Source organism: Apium graveolens, chromosome 9 (genome assembly GCF_009905375.1).
Source record: "Apium graveolens cultivar Ventura chromosome 9, ASM990537v1, whole genome shotgun sequence".
In the NCBI taxonomy this organism is placed as follows: Eukaryota; Viridiplantae; Streptophyta; class Magnoliopsida; order Apiales; family Apiaceae; genus Apium; species Apium graveolens.
In genome coordinates, this window is record NC_133655.1 from 54,851,308 (window position 1) to 54,864,350 (window position 13,043).

Below are 13,043 nucleotides of genomic sequence, written 5' to 3' on the forward strand. Positions count from 1 at the left end.
TAAACAGAAATTTAACTTAGCTCCTAAATTAGCCTCCTCTTATGTCTCTCAAAAGGCATCAGTTGTACTAAAGAAAAGGCTGGTTAAGAAATCTGTTCAATCTAAACAAAGAGCTCAACATGCCTCACTGAGTGAGAGTGAGAAGAAAGAAGAATGTTTTCCATTCAGGAAAAGAAGGCTAATCATGCAAGATGATTTTAACTCTGATGATCAGTTACCCATTGGGCCAAGGATGAAGATAAAAAATCAACAGTTGCAATTCCTGATGACTCTGTTGACATAACTGGAACCAAGGAGCCAACTACTGATGCTAGTGCTCTGATGAAAAAGTTTCCAGTGAACAAATAAACTGCCGAGCCCATGAAAACTGACAAGAGCACGTTGAAAAGAGAAGCTGAAGATGTGGTTAGATACATCAGAAAGAAGAAAAAGACTTTGTCTTCTGCTATGGATGTCAGTCCACAAGAACCTAAGTCTCAAAGGGATTTAGCAAGTGAGACACATCCAGTCACACAAGAACCATCTTCTCGAAGGGAAGATGCAGACAAAGAGGCTGCACAAATAATTTTTGACTTTTCTCAAGGTCATCTTCTTGCTGACTCTGAACAACTGTTGTAAGAAAAGAAGGCTCATCAGGATGTATTGTCAAAGGTGGATGCAGTTATTAATGATCTGATGTTTGAGGATAGTACACAAGAACCTTCATCACTTCTTGCTGAAGAAGCTCATATTCCTCAGGCCCCACAAGAACCATCAGTTCAAAGTACTGATGCTGGTCTAGTTCATTCTCCTGACAAATCAAATCTTGATGCTACAACAAATCCTGATGTTGATCAACTGTCCATTCAAGCATCTTCTACTGATAATTCTTTGCTTCTCACTAGCTTGTCAAAGCATTCTGATGCGTTGTTTGTTCCTCCGCTATCATCATTTCCATTTGAGGACTCACTTTCAGGTATTTCTTATTTTACTCTATTGTTCTTTATGTTTGTATGATTATAAATAGTCTCTTATTTGAGGTTACCTCTATTTATATGACAAGCATACTACTCCTCTCAGCCATCTCTTATTTCTTTGCAAAATGTGTGATTGTGCTTTTATGTAAGACTGTGTAAAAATACTATGTGAGAAAATTAAACTTTGAGTGGCAGTCTCCTGTACTGGCAAAAGGAGAGGTAGTTTTGAAAAAAGAATTTTATAAGTTTTTCTTTGCTTATAACATTTCTTATGTGAGAAACATATTACTCTTCAAAGTAATATATTGTGTGAGAAGTGATGATATCACTTGAAAATAAAGGAGAGATTTAGGTGTTACATTGTTTTATATTTCAGGATCTCATCAGAAACAAATAATTATTGCTAAGGAACCTCTTAAAGGCAAAGCAATTCTGCCGAGCTCTGCAAATTCTTCTGAGGGTCTATCTTGCTCTGATTGTGATGAAGACAGTGATCCTGATTATCCTGAAACAGCTCAGCTTAAGATTGCTATAAATGCATCTAAGAAGTCCAATGTTGGTTATTCTTCACATTTCAATGCTGATCCTTCTTATTACAATGCTGATGCTGAGTATTTTTGAAAGACTGAATGGGATTTTGCATGGATAGTTGTGCATACTTCTATTTCCTCAGTTTTTGGTATGGAACATGTTCACAGGGCATATGATGCACTTTAAAACCCTGACCTTAAATTGCATCGCAAGGCTTCTACCATCTCTGTGAAAGGAATTCTCTCTTAACTTGCTGAAATGAAGACATCTCATGCAAATTTACAGAACAAGATTGATGCCTTTATGATTAATCCACTTACTTCAGCTGAACTCATAAGTGTGAAAAAGGCCGTTAAACCTGTGGTTTAGTCTCAATAAAGCATGGATACTCGATTTTCTTCCTTGGAAGATAAAGTGTCTTCAATGGCTGATAAACTCGATGCTATGTTTTCTCTTCTTTCAAATACTGATGCCGAAAAGGGGGAGAAGATAATTATCAAAAACTGTACACCTGACTCTATTCAGTTGAAAGATAAAGATACTGATGATGATGGTTGTGACGGCCTCAACCCCGGGGTCAGGGGCTGACGTCCCCAAAAATATGATAAACTACAACATAAACTACTAAATAAACTTTATTATAACACACGACCCCAAACCTGGAGCCGATGCAGGTTCAAGTATCATTTAGGTTACAAAGCAACACTAACTTATTCAAATTCAGACATCCTCACTTATTACAGCAACTTATCACACCTCAGGGTCTGATACAAACAACCTAAGGGGAGCCGGGACCGGAGGGGGCTGACACTCTACGCTGACCTGGTCTTCTAGACATCTGCAACAAATATATACAAAACAAGCTGTAAGGGTGAGCAATCCATTGCTCAACATTACCTCTATATGAATAACCAGTAAACAGGATATATAAAAACATTATAGGAACAGATATCAAACTAGTTTACGAAAAATCCGCAAAACAGGTATAAACTGGATATCAAAACTAGCATGCTCTGTAAAGTAATATCATATGTAGTGTGCTGTGTCAAAATACCAGAGTTCAATTTTAGCATGCTATTTTCTTTCCAAAACCACTGTCCATTGCTCGACCCATAAATCGTCTGTCCCATTACGAGGGCCATAAACCATTTGTTCCGTTACGGGAACCATTAAACCAAAGTCAGATATAAACCTGTATGAATTCTAGGGACAGCTGATCAGTCTATCCCACCACAAATTTGTTCCGGAACTCAGAGACTAGCTATGTCTTTGTTATGCTGGACTAAGCGGCCTACCAGTGCGCGCATCCGACTTAGGCTCTTACGCAACCATGCTGGGCCGTTACCTAATAACGGGCCTCTTACGCCACTAACCATCCAATATTTGATTCATTTTTATCCAGTTTCCAAAATCATTTATACCTATCTCTTTTTAAATGATTACATCACACATTCTAAAAATCCCTTTTTAATTTTTATCACAATCTAGAGATAGGCATTTTCAGAAGTTATTTTTTCCCCAAAACATCAGTTAATAAAACATATTTAAATACAGGGAATATGTAACTTAAAACGTTCTGTTTCAGTACATAATTTAAATCAACAACTATTCATATATACTGAACTGTAAAAGATTAGTTCAGGGGTACTTGCCTTGCGAAGCTTTGCACTAACACTGGCTTGACTCTAATTGACTTCAACTACTGGGTCCTTCGACTCGAACCTACGAAATCGAAACAACCTAGGTTAAACGAAAGATTATGCTTGACTTTTCCTCACTAACTAATTACCCAAATACATTCCCGACTCGTATGCATATTAATAATAATAATATACACGCAATAATAGTGCACATAGCGTCCAGGGGTCAATTTGTATTACACGAGATATATACACTCGATTCGAAATTTAAGGTAATTTTAAGAAAAAATTTGGACAGCGACTCCTCTGTTTATAGGCCTACCCGTCGAAACATCAATCGACGTCAATTCCCAACAAAACTAATTCGAATCGTTACCTAACTAAATTTTAGTCCCGAAAATAATTTATAGAAGTTGTTTTATTTAATAAAATATTTGGAACTCAGAACAGGGTCATCACCGTCCACCGCGCGCGGCGGAAAAATTTATTGGTGCCCGAAAATATACGGGTGTCCGAATAAATTTCACTGATTATTCGAAAATACTTTACGCATGAATTATTGATAATATCAGGAATATTAATCAGACAATTCCTGCACAAAAGGGATTAAAATCAATTAATAAAATAATAAATTCCTGCATACAAACTGCGTACAAACACACAGCCGCGCGTGCAATTCACGCGCCACCAGAACCACCCCAAACTGAAGCAACAATAGCACCAAAACACTCGCAACACACAAATATATATACACACATACGAATATATATATAAATCGGAGAGACAGGGACTGAGTAGCCGGAGAACACACCGGAAAAACAACGACGGAACAACAGGGCAAGAGATGAACGGAGAGGGGAGGAAGAAGATGGAGAAGATGAAGAAGAAAGAGAGAGAATCAGAGGAATGAGGAGAGTTCGACAGAGAGATAAGAGAGATTGTGAGGAACCGGAGAAGAACAGGGGGGGTGGGGGTGTTGTTATTATTTATTTTTTCTTTTTTCCTCCGTTAGCCACGTATCAGGACAATTTGCCAACTGCTAACACGTGCCATGTTCCTGCTCTTAGGCCCGGTTTTATCCCGAAAGTGAATTTTAACGAATAACTTTTGCGAGCAAAATATTCCAGAAAAATGCCAAACATATTTTAAAATTTCCAGGGAAATAAAATACCAATAAAATAAGAATTCCATAATTTTTAAATCATTTTTACATCGCACATTATACCCGCAATTAACGATTAAATGAAACAATATGCCTGTGCATTTAATCCCGAAAATCTCCAAAATAAATTTAAAATTCTCAGAATATTGTAAACATAATAAAATATGAGTTTCATAATATTTGAAGAATCCTAGAATTAAATATGGATTTTACAGTTAAATGAATTCAGAAAATCATCTAAGAATAAATAATTAGCAGAATATTAGGTTGTAAATTTTATAAAATCCCAAAAATAATCATTAAGATTATAAAATAATAAAAACAATTTTAGAGACATCCCAATTAATTTTGAAAATAGGATTATCATAAAATCACTTTTGAGAAGCGAAACAAAAATAAAGTGGTGCTACAGCTAATCATAAAAACACATAACGCAATCCAACAATCACATATAAATAATGATAAATAGAACACATAGACCATAATTGATACAAAATTCTTTATTAATTATTTACACAATAATTACATATTTAAATATTATGAAAATATACGAGTCGTTATATCCTTCCCCCTTAAAAAGATTATGTCCTCAGAATCTTAACTAATTAAATAAGTGAGGATATTTGTCAAGCATATCTGATTCTAATTCCCAGATAAACTCTTCTACCCTAGGGTTGCTCCAAAGTACTTTAACTATAGGGATAGATTTATTCCTAAGTACATGTTCCTTACGATCTAATATCTGGATTGGCTGCTCCACATAGGATAAATCTGATTGAAGCTCGATCGGTTCATATTCAATTACTTGATTCGAGGCAGGAATGTACGACTTCAACATAGACAAATGAAATACATTATGAATATGCTGCCACTGCGGGGGTAGAGCTATCTCGTATGCAACTTTTCCTATTTGTTTCAAAACTTCGAATGGTCCTATATATCCCGGACTCAGTTTACCTTTCTGACCGAATCGAACCAATCCCTTCCATGGCAAAACTTTTAGTAATATCAATGATCCTATTTCAAAACTTATGTCCTTTCGATGTAAATCTGCATTCTTTTTCTGTCTATTCTGAGTGGCTTCCAATCTTTTTCAAATTAACACCACTGCTTATTTTGTCTGCTGTACTAATTCAGGTCCTAATACTTTCTTTTCTCCTACCTCATCCCAATAAGAGGTGATCTGCACTTTCGTCCATATAAAGCTTCATAGGGTGGCATTCTAATGCTGTCATGGTACCTGTTATTATAAGAAAATTGTATTAACGGTAAATGATCATCCCAATTTCCCTTGAAATCCAAAGTACATACCCTTAACATATCTTCGATCGTCTGAATCGTTCTCTCACTTTGGCCATCAGTTTGAGGATGATAAGCGGTGCTCATATTTAACTTAGTTCCTAAACACTCTTGAAACTTTGTCCAAAACCTCGAATTAAATCTTGGATCTCGATCTGATACTATAGACACAGGTACCCCATGCTTGGTAACTATCTCATCTAAATATATTTTAACTAGCTTTTCCAGAGAATACTTTTCATTAATCGGAAGGAAATGCGCTGATTTGGTCAATCTATCAATGATCACCCAAATAACATCGTGATTCGATCTTGTCTTCGGCAAACCCACCGCAAAATCCATTACAATCTCTTCCCACTTCCACTGTGGAATCTCCAGAGGCTGCAACAATCCACTGGGCCTTTGATGATCTACTTTTACCATCTGACACACGTGATACTTGCTGACCCAATCCGCAATCTCCCTCATCATTCCTGGCCACCAGAAGTGCTTCTTTAAATCTTGGTACATCTTTGTGCTACCAGGGTGAATAGAAAACCTAGAATTGTGCGCTTCGTGCAATATTTTATTCTTCAATTCTGCTACATTAGGAATCCAAATGCGAGAGGAAAACCTAAATAAACCTTGGTTATCCTTTTGAGTAAATAATTCTTCTCCTGTCAGATCATTCAATTCTTGTTCCATAACTCCTTCCTGACACCTTTTAAACTTTTTCATTAATGCTGGCTGAAAAGTAATCTCGTATAGCTGCTCTTGAACTTTACTTGATACTCAAACTTCAATTTTCATATTTTCTAAATCTCGGGCTAAATCATTCGCGATATGAGCCATATTTAATTTCTCTTTTCTACTTAAGGCATCAGCTACCACATTGGCCTTACCTGGGTGATAATTAATCGAACAGTCATAGTCCTTAATCAATTCCAACCATCTCTTTTGTCTCATGTTTAAATCTTTTTGGGTGAATATATACTTTAAGCTTTTATGATCCGTATAGATATCACATTTCTCTCTGTACAAGTAATGACGCCATAATTTCAAAGCAAACACTATAGCTGCCAACTCAAGATCATGAACTGGATATTTCTGCTCATAGGGCTTTAACTGCCTAGATGCATACGCAATAACCTTATCATGTTACATTAGCACATAGCCTAATCCTTTGAGAGAAGCATCATTGTAAATTACGAAATTCCCTGTTTCATCTGCTAATGCTAACACTGGTGTTATCACTCGTCTTTTCTTTAGCTCTTGAAAGCTTTCCTCACATTTCTCCGTCCAAACAAATCTCTCATTCTTTCGGGTCAGCTTGGTCAACGGGGTTGCAATCTTGGCAAAGTCCTTCACAAATCTTCGGTAATAGCCTGCTAATCCAAGAAAACTTCTAATTTTTGTCGGGGCCTTCGGTTGCTCCCATCTAGATACTGCTTCAATCTTCGCAGGGTCTACCTTAATACCATCCTTACCCACTATATGACCTAAAAACTGGACTTCCTCCAACCAAAATTCACATTTTGAGAACTTAACGTATAATTGTTTTTCTCTCAACCTTTGCAAAGCAAACCTTAGATGTTCGGCATGGTCGTCTTTGGTCTTTGAGTAGATGAGGATGTCATCAATATATACAATAACAAACTTATCCAGATACTCCTTATACACCCGGTTCTTCAAATCCATAAAAGATGCTGGCGCATTAGTCAATACGAATGACATCACTAGAAACTCGTAATGGCCATACCTGGTTCGGAAGGAAGTCTTCGGTATATCTTCAGGCTTGATCTTCAACTGATGATAGCCCGATCTTAAGTCGATCTTGGAAAAATGACATGTTCCCTTCAGTTGATCAACCAAATCATCAATCCTGGGTAGGGGATACTTATTCTTGATGGTTAACTTATTCAATTCCCGATAGTCAATACACAATCTCATGCTTCCGTCCTTCTTTTTCATAAACAATACTGGCGCGCCCCATGGGGATACACTTGGTCTAATTACCCATTTATCCAAAAACTCCTGAAGTTGTTTAGCTAGCTCTTTCATTCCTACTGGGGCCATATGGTAGGGTGCCTTTGAAACTGGTTCTGCTTCCGGATTTAAATCAATAGAAAATTCAATCTCCCGATCAGGTGGTAATCCTGGTAACTCGTCTGGAAACACATCTGAAAATTCACTAACTACTGGAATTTCCTCCAATTCGGGAACCTTCTTCTCAGTGTCCACAACATGGGCTAAATACGCTTCACATCCTTGTCTCAATAACTTCTTTGCTTCCAATATAGAAAGAAATTTCTTTTCCTGCTTCTGTCCTTGATAAATTATCCTTTTATTGTCTTCTGAATATAACAAAACTTTTTTTTCTTACAATCAATATTTGCCTTATGCTGAGACAACCAATCCATTCCTAGAATTACATCGAACTCTCCTAACTGAAAGGGTATTAAATCCACTGAAAAGAAATACCCACAAATCTCTATTTGACATTTAGGACAAAACTGGTTTACTAAAACTTTATCCTGGTTAGCTACCTCTATAGACAAGGGCTCATTTAAATCCACCAACATCAAATCCATATTACTTACATATTCTTTAGATATAAAAGACTTAGACGCTCCTGAATCAAATAAAACTTTAACAGGCACGGAATTTCGAAAAAGCGTACCTGCAACCACATCTGAATCCTGAGCATTAGATCTCTTGGTCATTTTAAAGGTTCTGGCTCTTGTTGAGCTAGTTGTTGGTCCTTGAGATTCATTCCCTCCTACACTGCCTTGAGTAGCCGTCTTGCAGTTTCTCGAGATGTGCCCGACCTTACCACACTTAAAGCAGGTGACTCCGATGTTTGCTTTGTTACACTCTGATGCATAATGACCCTTTTTATCGTATTTAAAATACTGAACATCCTTTCGGCACTGACCACTATGCATTTTACCACATAACTTACAACCCACAACTGGCCTGGTTGACTGGACTGGGGCAGAGGCAACTGAGGTGACACCGGAACTCATCTGAGCCATGCCTTGCCTTCTAAATCTCTTATTCTTATTCCGACCAAACTTCCTTGGGAACTTCTGACTAGACTCCTCCTGGTCTGCATTACCTATACCACCTTCAAACTTTCTCTTCCGATCAATCCTTTCCTTGGAGGCCAACTTCTGATCACTCTCAATCACCAGGGCGGTTTGAACTACAGAGGTATATGTCTTAAGTTGTAGGGCCACCACTCCACTACGAACTTCCGGCTTTAGTCCTTCCTAAAATCTCCTAGCTTTCTGAATCTCAATGTTCACATATCCAGGGGCTAGTCGGGCCAACTCCGTAAACTTGGCCTCATACTCAACCACACTCTTTTCTCCTTGCTTCAATTCCAAAAACTCTACTTCAAACTGACTCTGTATATAATCCGGAAGATACTTCTCTAGAAATAACTCTGTAAATCTGGCCCAAGAAACAGGGCCTTCTCCTTCTGAGGCACACGCAGATTCCCACCAAAAACTTGGTTCACCTTTAAGAAAGTAACTGGCTTAATCTGACTTAGAATCATCACTGACCTGAATAAGGGTGAAGGCTTTCTCCATTTCTTTAAGCCAAATTCTAGCAGCAACCGGATCTACCTCGCCCTTAAATTCAGGGGGTTTAACTGACTGAAAAGACTTCAAACTAACAGTATGGTCCAACTCTCTTGGCTGGGGTTGTTGTTGGAGCTGCAGCTGTTGTTGGATTTGCTGATGTTGTTGTTGTATAAATTACTGATATTGTTGCTGCTGTTGCAGGAATTGTTGTTGCTGCTGCTGCAATTGTTCTTGCTGCTGAGCCATCTGATTAGACTGTTGGCGCAGCAAATCTAGTAATCCATCTAAGACTGGGCCCCCTTCAGAGTTCCTGCTAGAGGAATTAAATGGGAAATTCTTCTTGGGAGGCTTTCTCCTGAAACATAACAAAATTTTTATATGAAAATTATGCCCCGGGTAGCAACAGTTTTATGCATCAGGAGAATGCGGTCACAATTAAATATTCCCTTCCTTGTTTATTTGGGGTCCACCCATGATGCATAACTAAATTCAACAAGTCCAGCAACAATTACAACAATAACAGTAACAGCAATAACAAAAGTGCAATAACATAAAACCAACAACAGTAATCTCATAAAAGAACAATAGTACAACAATAGTATAAATCCATCTAACAACTACAGTATAACACTCAAAATATACTAGGTACACAACAAAATTGGCCGTCATAGCAGCCCCGCCTATTACAAGTTACAGTACATAGTAAACATATATAGGAAAAGCATCTATAGAACTCCTATAACTAACTCTGAGCTCTGTATCTCACGGCAGCAACTCTGATCTAGCCACTGCCACTACCACCAATGGATCCTAACTCAAATACCAACCAGTTCACGAGATCCTGGTACTGAACAACTCTAAACTCGGAGCTAATGAAACGATCAATGGTATGGGCTCTCTCTACAGCATCCTGAGTCAAGGATCGCACTCTCTCCTGCACATCTGGTGAAGGGGCAGGGATGCCCTGGAAAGGCCCGATCGGAATCTGGTCAAGCTGAGCTGCTGACCCTGGGTTTTGCTCTCTAATCAAAGACTGGTTCACCACTCGGTGAACATGGTAAGGGATCGGGGAAGATGCAACTGAAAGAACAGATGGATGAACAGGTGGTCTCGAGGTGGAGGAACTGGGACCACATCCTGGAGGGAAATCCCTAACATCCAATACTGACCTTCATACCCAGCGAGGACGGGCACTAGGTCCTGACACACCTCCTGGTGCAACTGGAGGAACGGGTGGAGGAGGCATGGAAGTCTCCTCAGCTACAACATCCAAAGTCCGCTCAGAGTCTGAGTCATCTGAATCTGACTGATTCCCCCGAGAAGGAGAACTAGAGATCACTATGGGCCACTGTCATCCATATCAATACAAGGAAGGTACAACAAGATTAAGGCAAGTCTATTAAAATATTAATAGATGCAAGGGTAACGCCGTCGGAACCCTCGACTGACACTTAAGGTTGCTCCTCGACATGAGTTGCTGACTCATACTATAGGACATACTTCCTACACCCTACTGACTCAACACTTAACCTAAACTAGGGATTTGAACCTGTGGCTCTGATACCAACTGTGACGGCCTCAACCCCGGGGTTAGGGGCTGACGTCACCAAAAATATGATAAACTACAACATAAACTACTAAATAAACTTTATTATAACGCACGACCCCAAACCAGGAGTCGATGCAGGTTCAAGTATCATTTAGCTTACAAAGCAACACTAACTTATTCAAATTTAGACATCCTCACTTATTACAGCAACTCATCTGACTTCAGGGTCTGATACAAACTACCTCAGAGGAGCTGGGACCGGAGGGGGCTGATACTCTACGCTGACCTGGTCTTCTAGACATCTGTAATAAATATATACAAAACAAGCTGCAAGGGTGAGCAATTCATGGCTCAACAGTACCTCTATATGAATAACCAGTAAACAGGATATATAAAAACAGTATAGGAACAGATATCAAACTAGTTTACGAAAAATCCGCAAAACAGGTATAAACAGGATATCAAAACTAGCATGCTCTGTAAAGTAATATCATCTGTAGTGTGTTGTGTCAAAATACCAGAGTTCAATTTTAGCATGCTATTTTCTTTCCAAAACCACTGTCCATTGCTCGACCCATAGATCGCCTGTCCCATTACCAAGGCCATAAACCGTTTGTTCCGTTACGGGAACCATTAAACCAAAGTCAGATATAAACGTGGATGAATTCTAGGGACATCTAATCAGTCTGTCCCACCACAAATTTGTTCCGGAACTCAGAGACTAGCTAGGTCTCTGTTATGCTGGACTAAGTGGCCTACCAGTGCGCGCATCCAACTTAGCCTCTTACGCAACCATGTTGGGCCGTTACCGAATAACGGGCCTCTTACGCCTCTTTCCAAAATCATTTATATCTATCTCTTTTTAAATGATTACAGCACACATTCTAAAAATCCCTTTTTAATTTCTATCACAATCTAGAGATAGGCATTTTCAGAAGTTACTTTTTCCCTAAAACATCAGTTAATAAAACATATTTAAATACGGGGAATACGTAACTTAAAATGTTATGTTCTAGCACGTAATTTAAATCAACAACTATTCATATATACTGAACCGTAAAAGATTAGTTCAGGGGTACTTGCCTTGCGAAGCTTTGCACTAACACTGGCTTGACTCTAATTGACTTCAACTACTGGGTCCTTCGACTCAAACCTATGAAATCGAAACAACCTAGGTTAAACGATCGATTATGCTTGACTTTTCCTCACAACCTAATTACCCAGCGATACAATTCCCGACTCGTATGCATATTAATAATAATAATATACACGCAATAATAGTGCACATAGCAACCAGGGGTTAATTTGTATTAAACGAGATATATACACTCGATTCGTAATTTAAGGTAATTTTTAGAAAAATTTGGATAACGACTCCTCTGTTTATAGTCCTACCCATCGAAACATCAATCAACGTCAATTCCCAACAAAACCAATTCGAATCGTTACCTAACTAAATTTTAGTCCCAAAAATAATTTATACAAGTTATTTTATTTATTAAAATATTTAGGACTCAGAACAGGGTCATCACCGTCCACTGTGCGCTCGTAAAATAATTCATCGCGCGCGGCGACAAAATTTATTGGTGACCGAAAATATACGGATGTCCGAATAAATTTCATCGATTATTCGAAAATACTTTACGAATGAATTATTGGTAATATCACGAATATTAATCAGACAATTCCTGCACAAAAGGGATTAAAATCAATTAATAAAATAATAAATTCCTGCACACAAACTGCGTACAAACACACAGCTGCGCGTGCAATTCACGTGCCACCAGAACCACCCCAAACTGAAGCAATAATAGCATCGAAACACTCACACAAACAATACACACACAAATATATATACACACATATGAAGATATATATAAATCGGAGAGACAGGGACTGAGCAGCCGAAGAACACACCAGAAAAACAATGACGGAACAACAGTGCAAGAGATGAACGGAGAGGGGAGGAAGAAGATGGAGAAGAGGAAGAAGAAAGAGAGAGAATCAGAGGAATGAGTAGAGTTCGACAGAGAGATAAGAGAGATTGTGAGGAACCGGCGAAGAAAGGGGGGGTTGGGGTATTGTTATTATTATTTTTTCTTTTTTCCTCCGTTAGCCACGTATCAGGATAATTTACCAACTGCTAACACGTGTCCTGCTCCTAGGCCCGGTTTTATCCCGAAAGTGAATTTTAACGAATAACTTTTGCGAGCAAAATATTTCGGAAAAATTCCAAACATATTTTCAAATTTCCAGGATAATAAAATACCAATAAAATAATAATTCCATAATTTTTAATTCATTTTTAAATCGCATATTATACCTACGATTAACTAT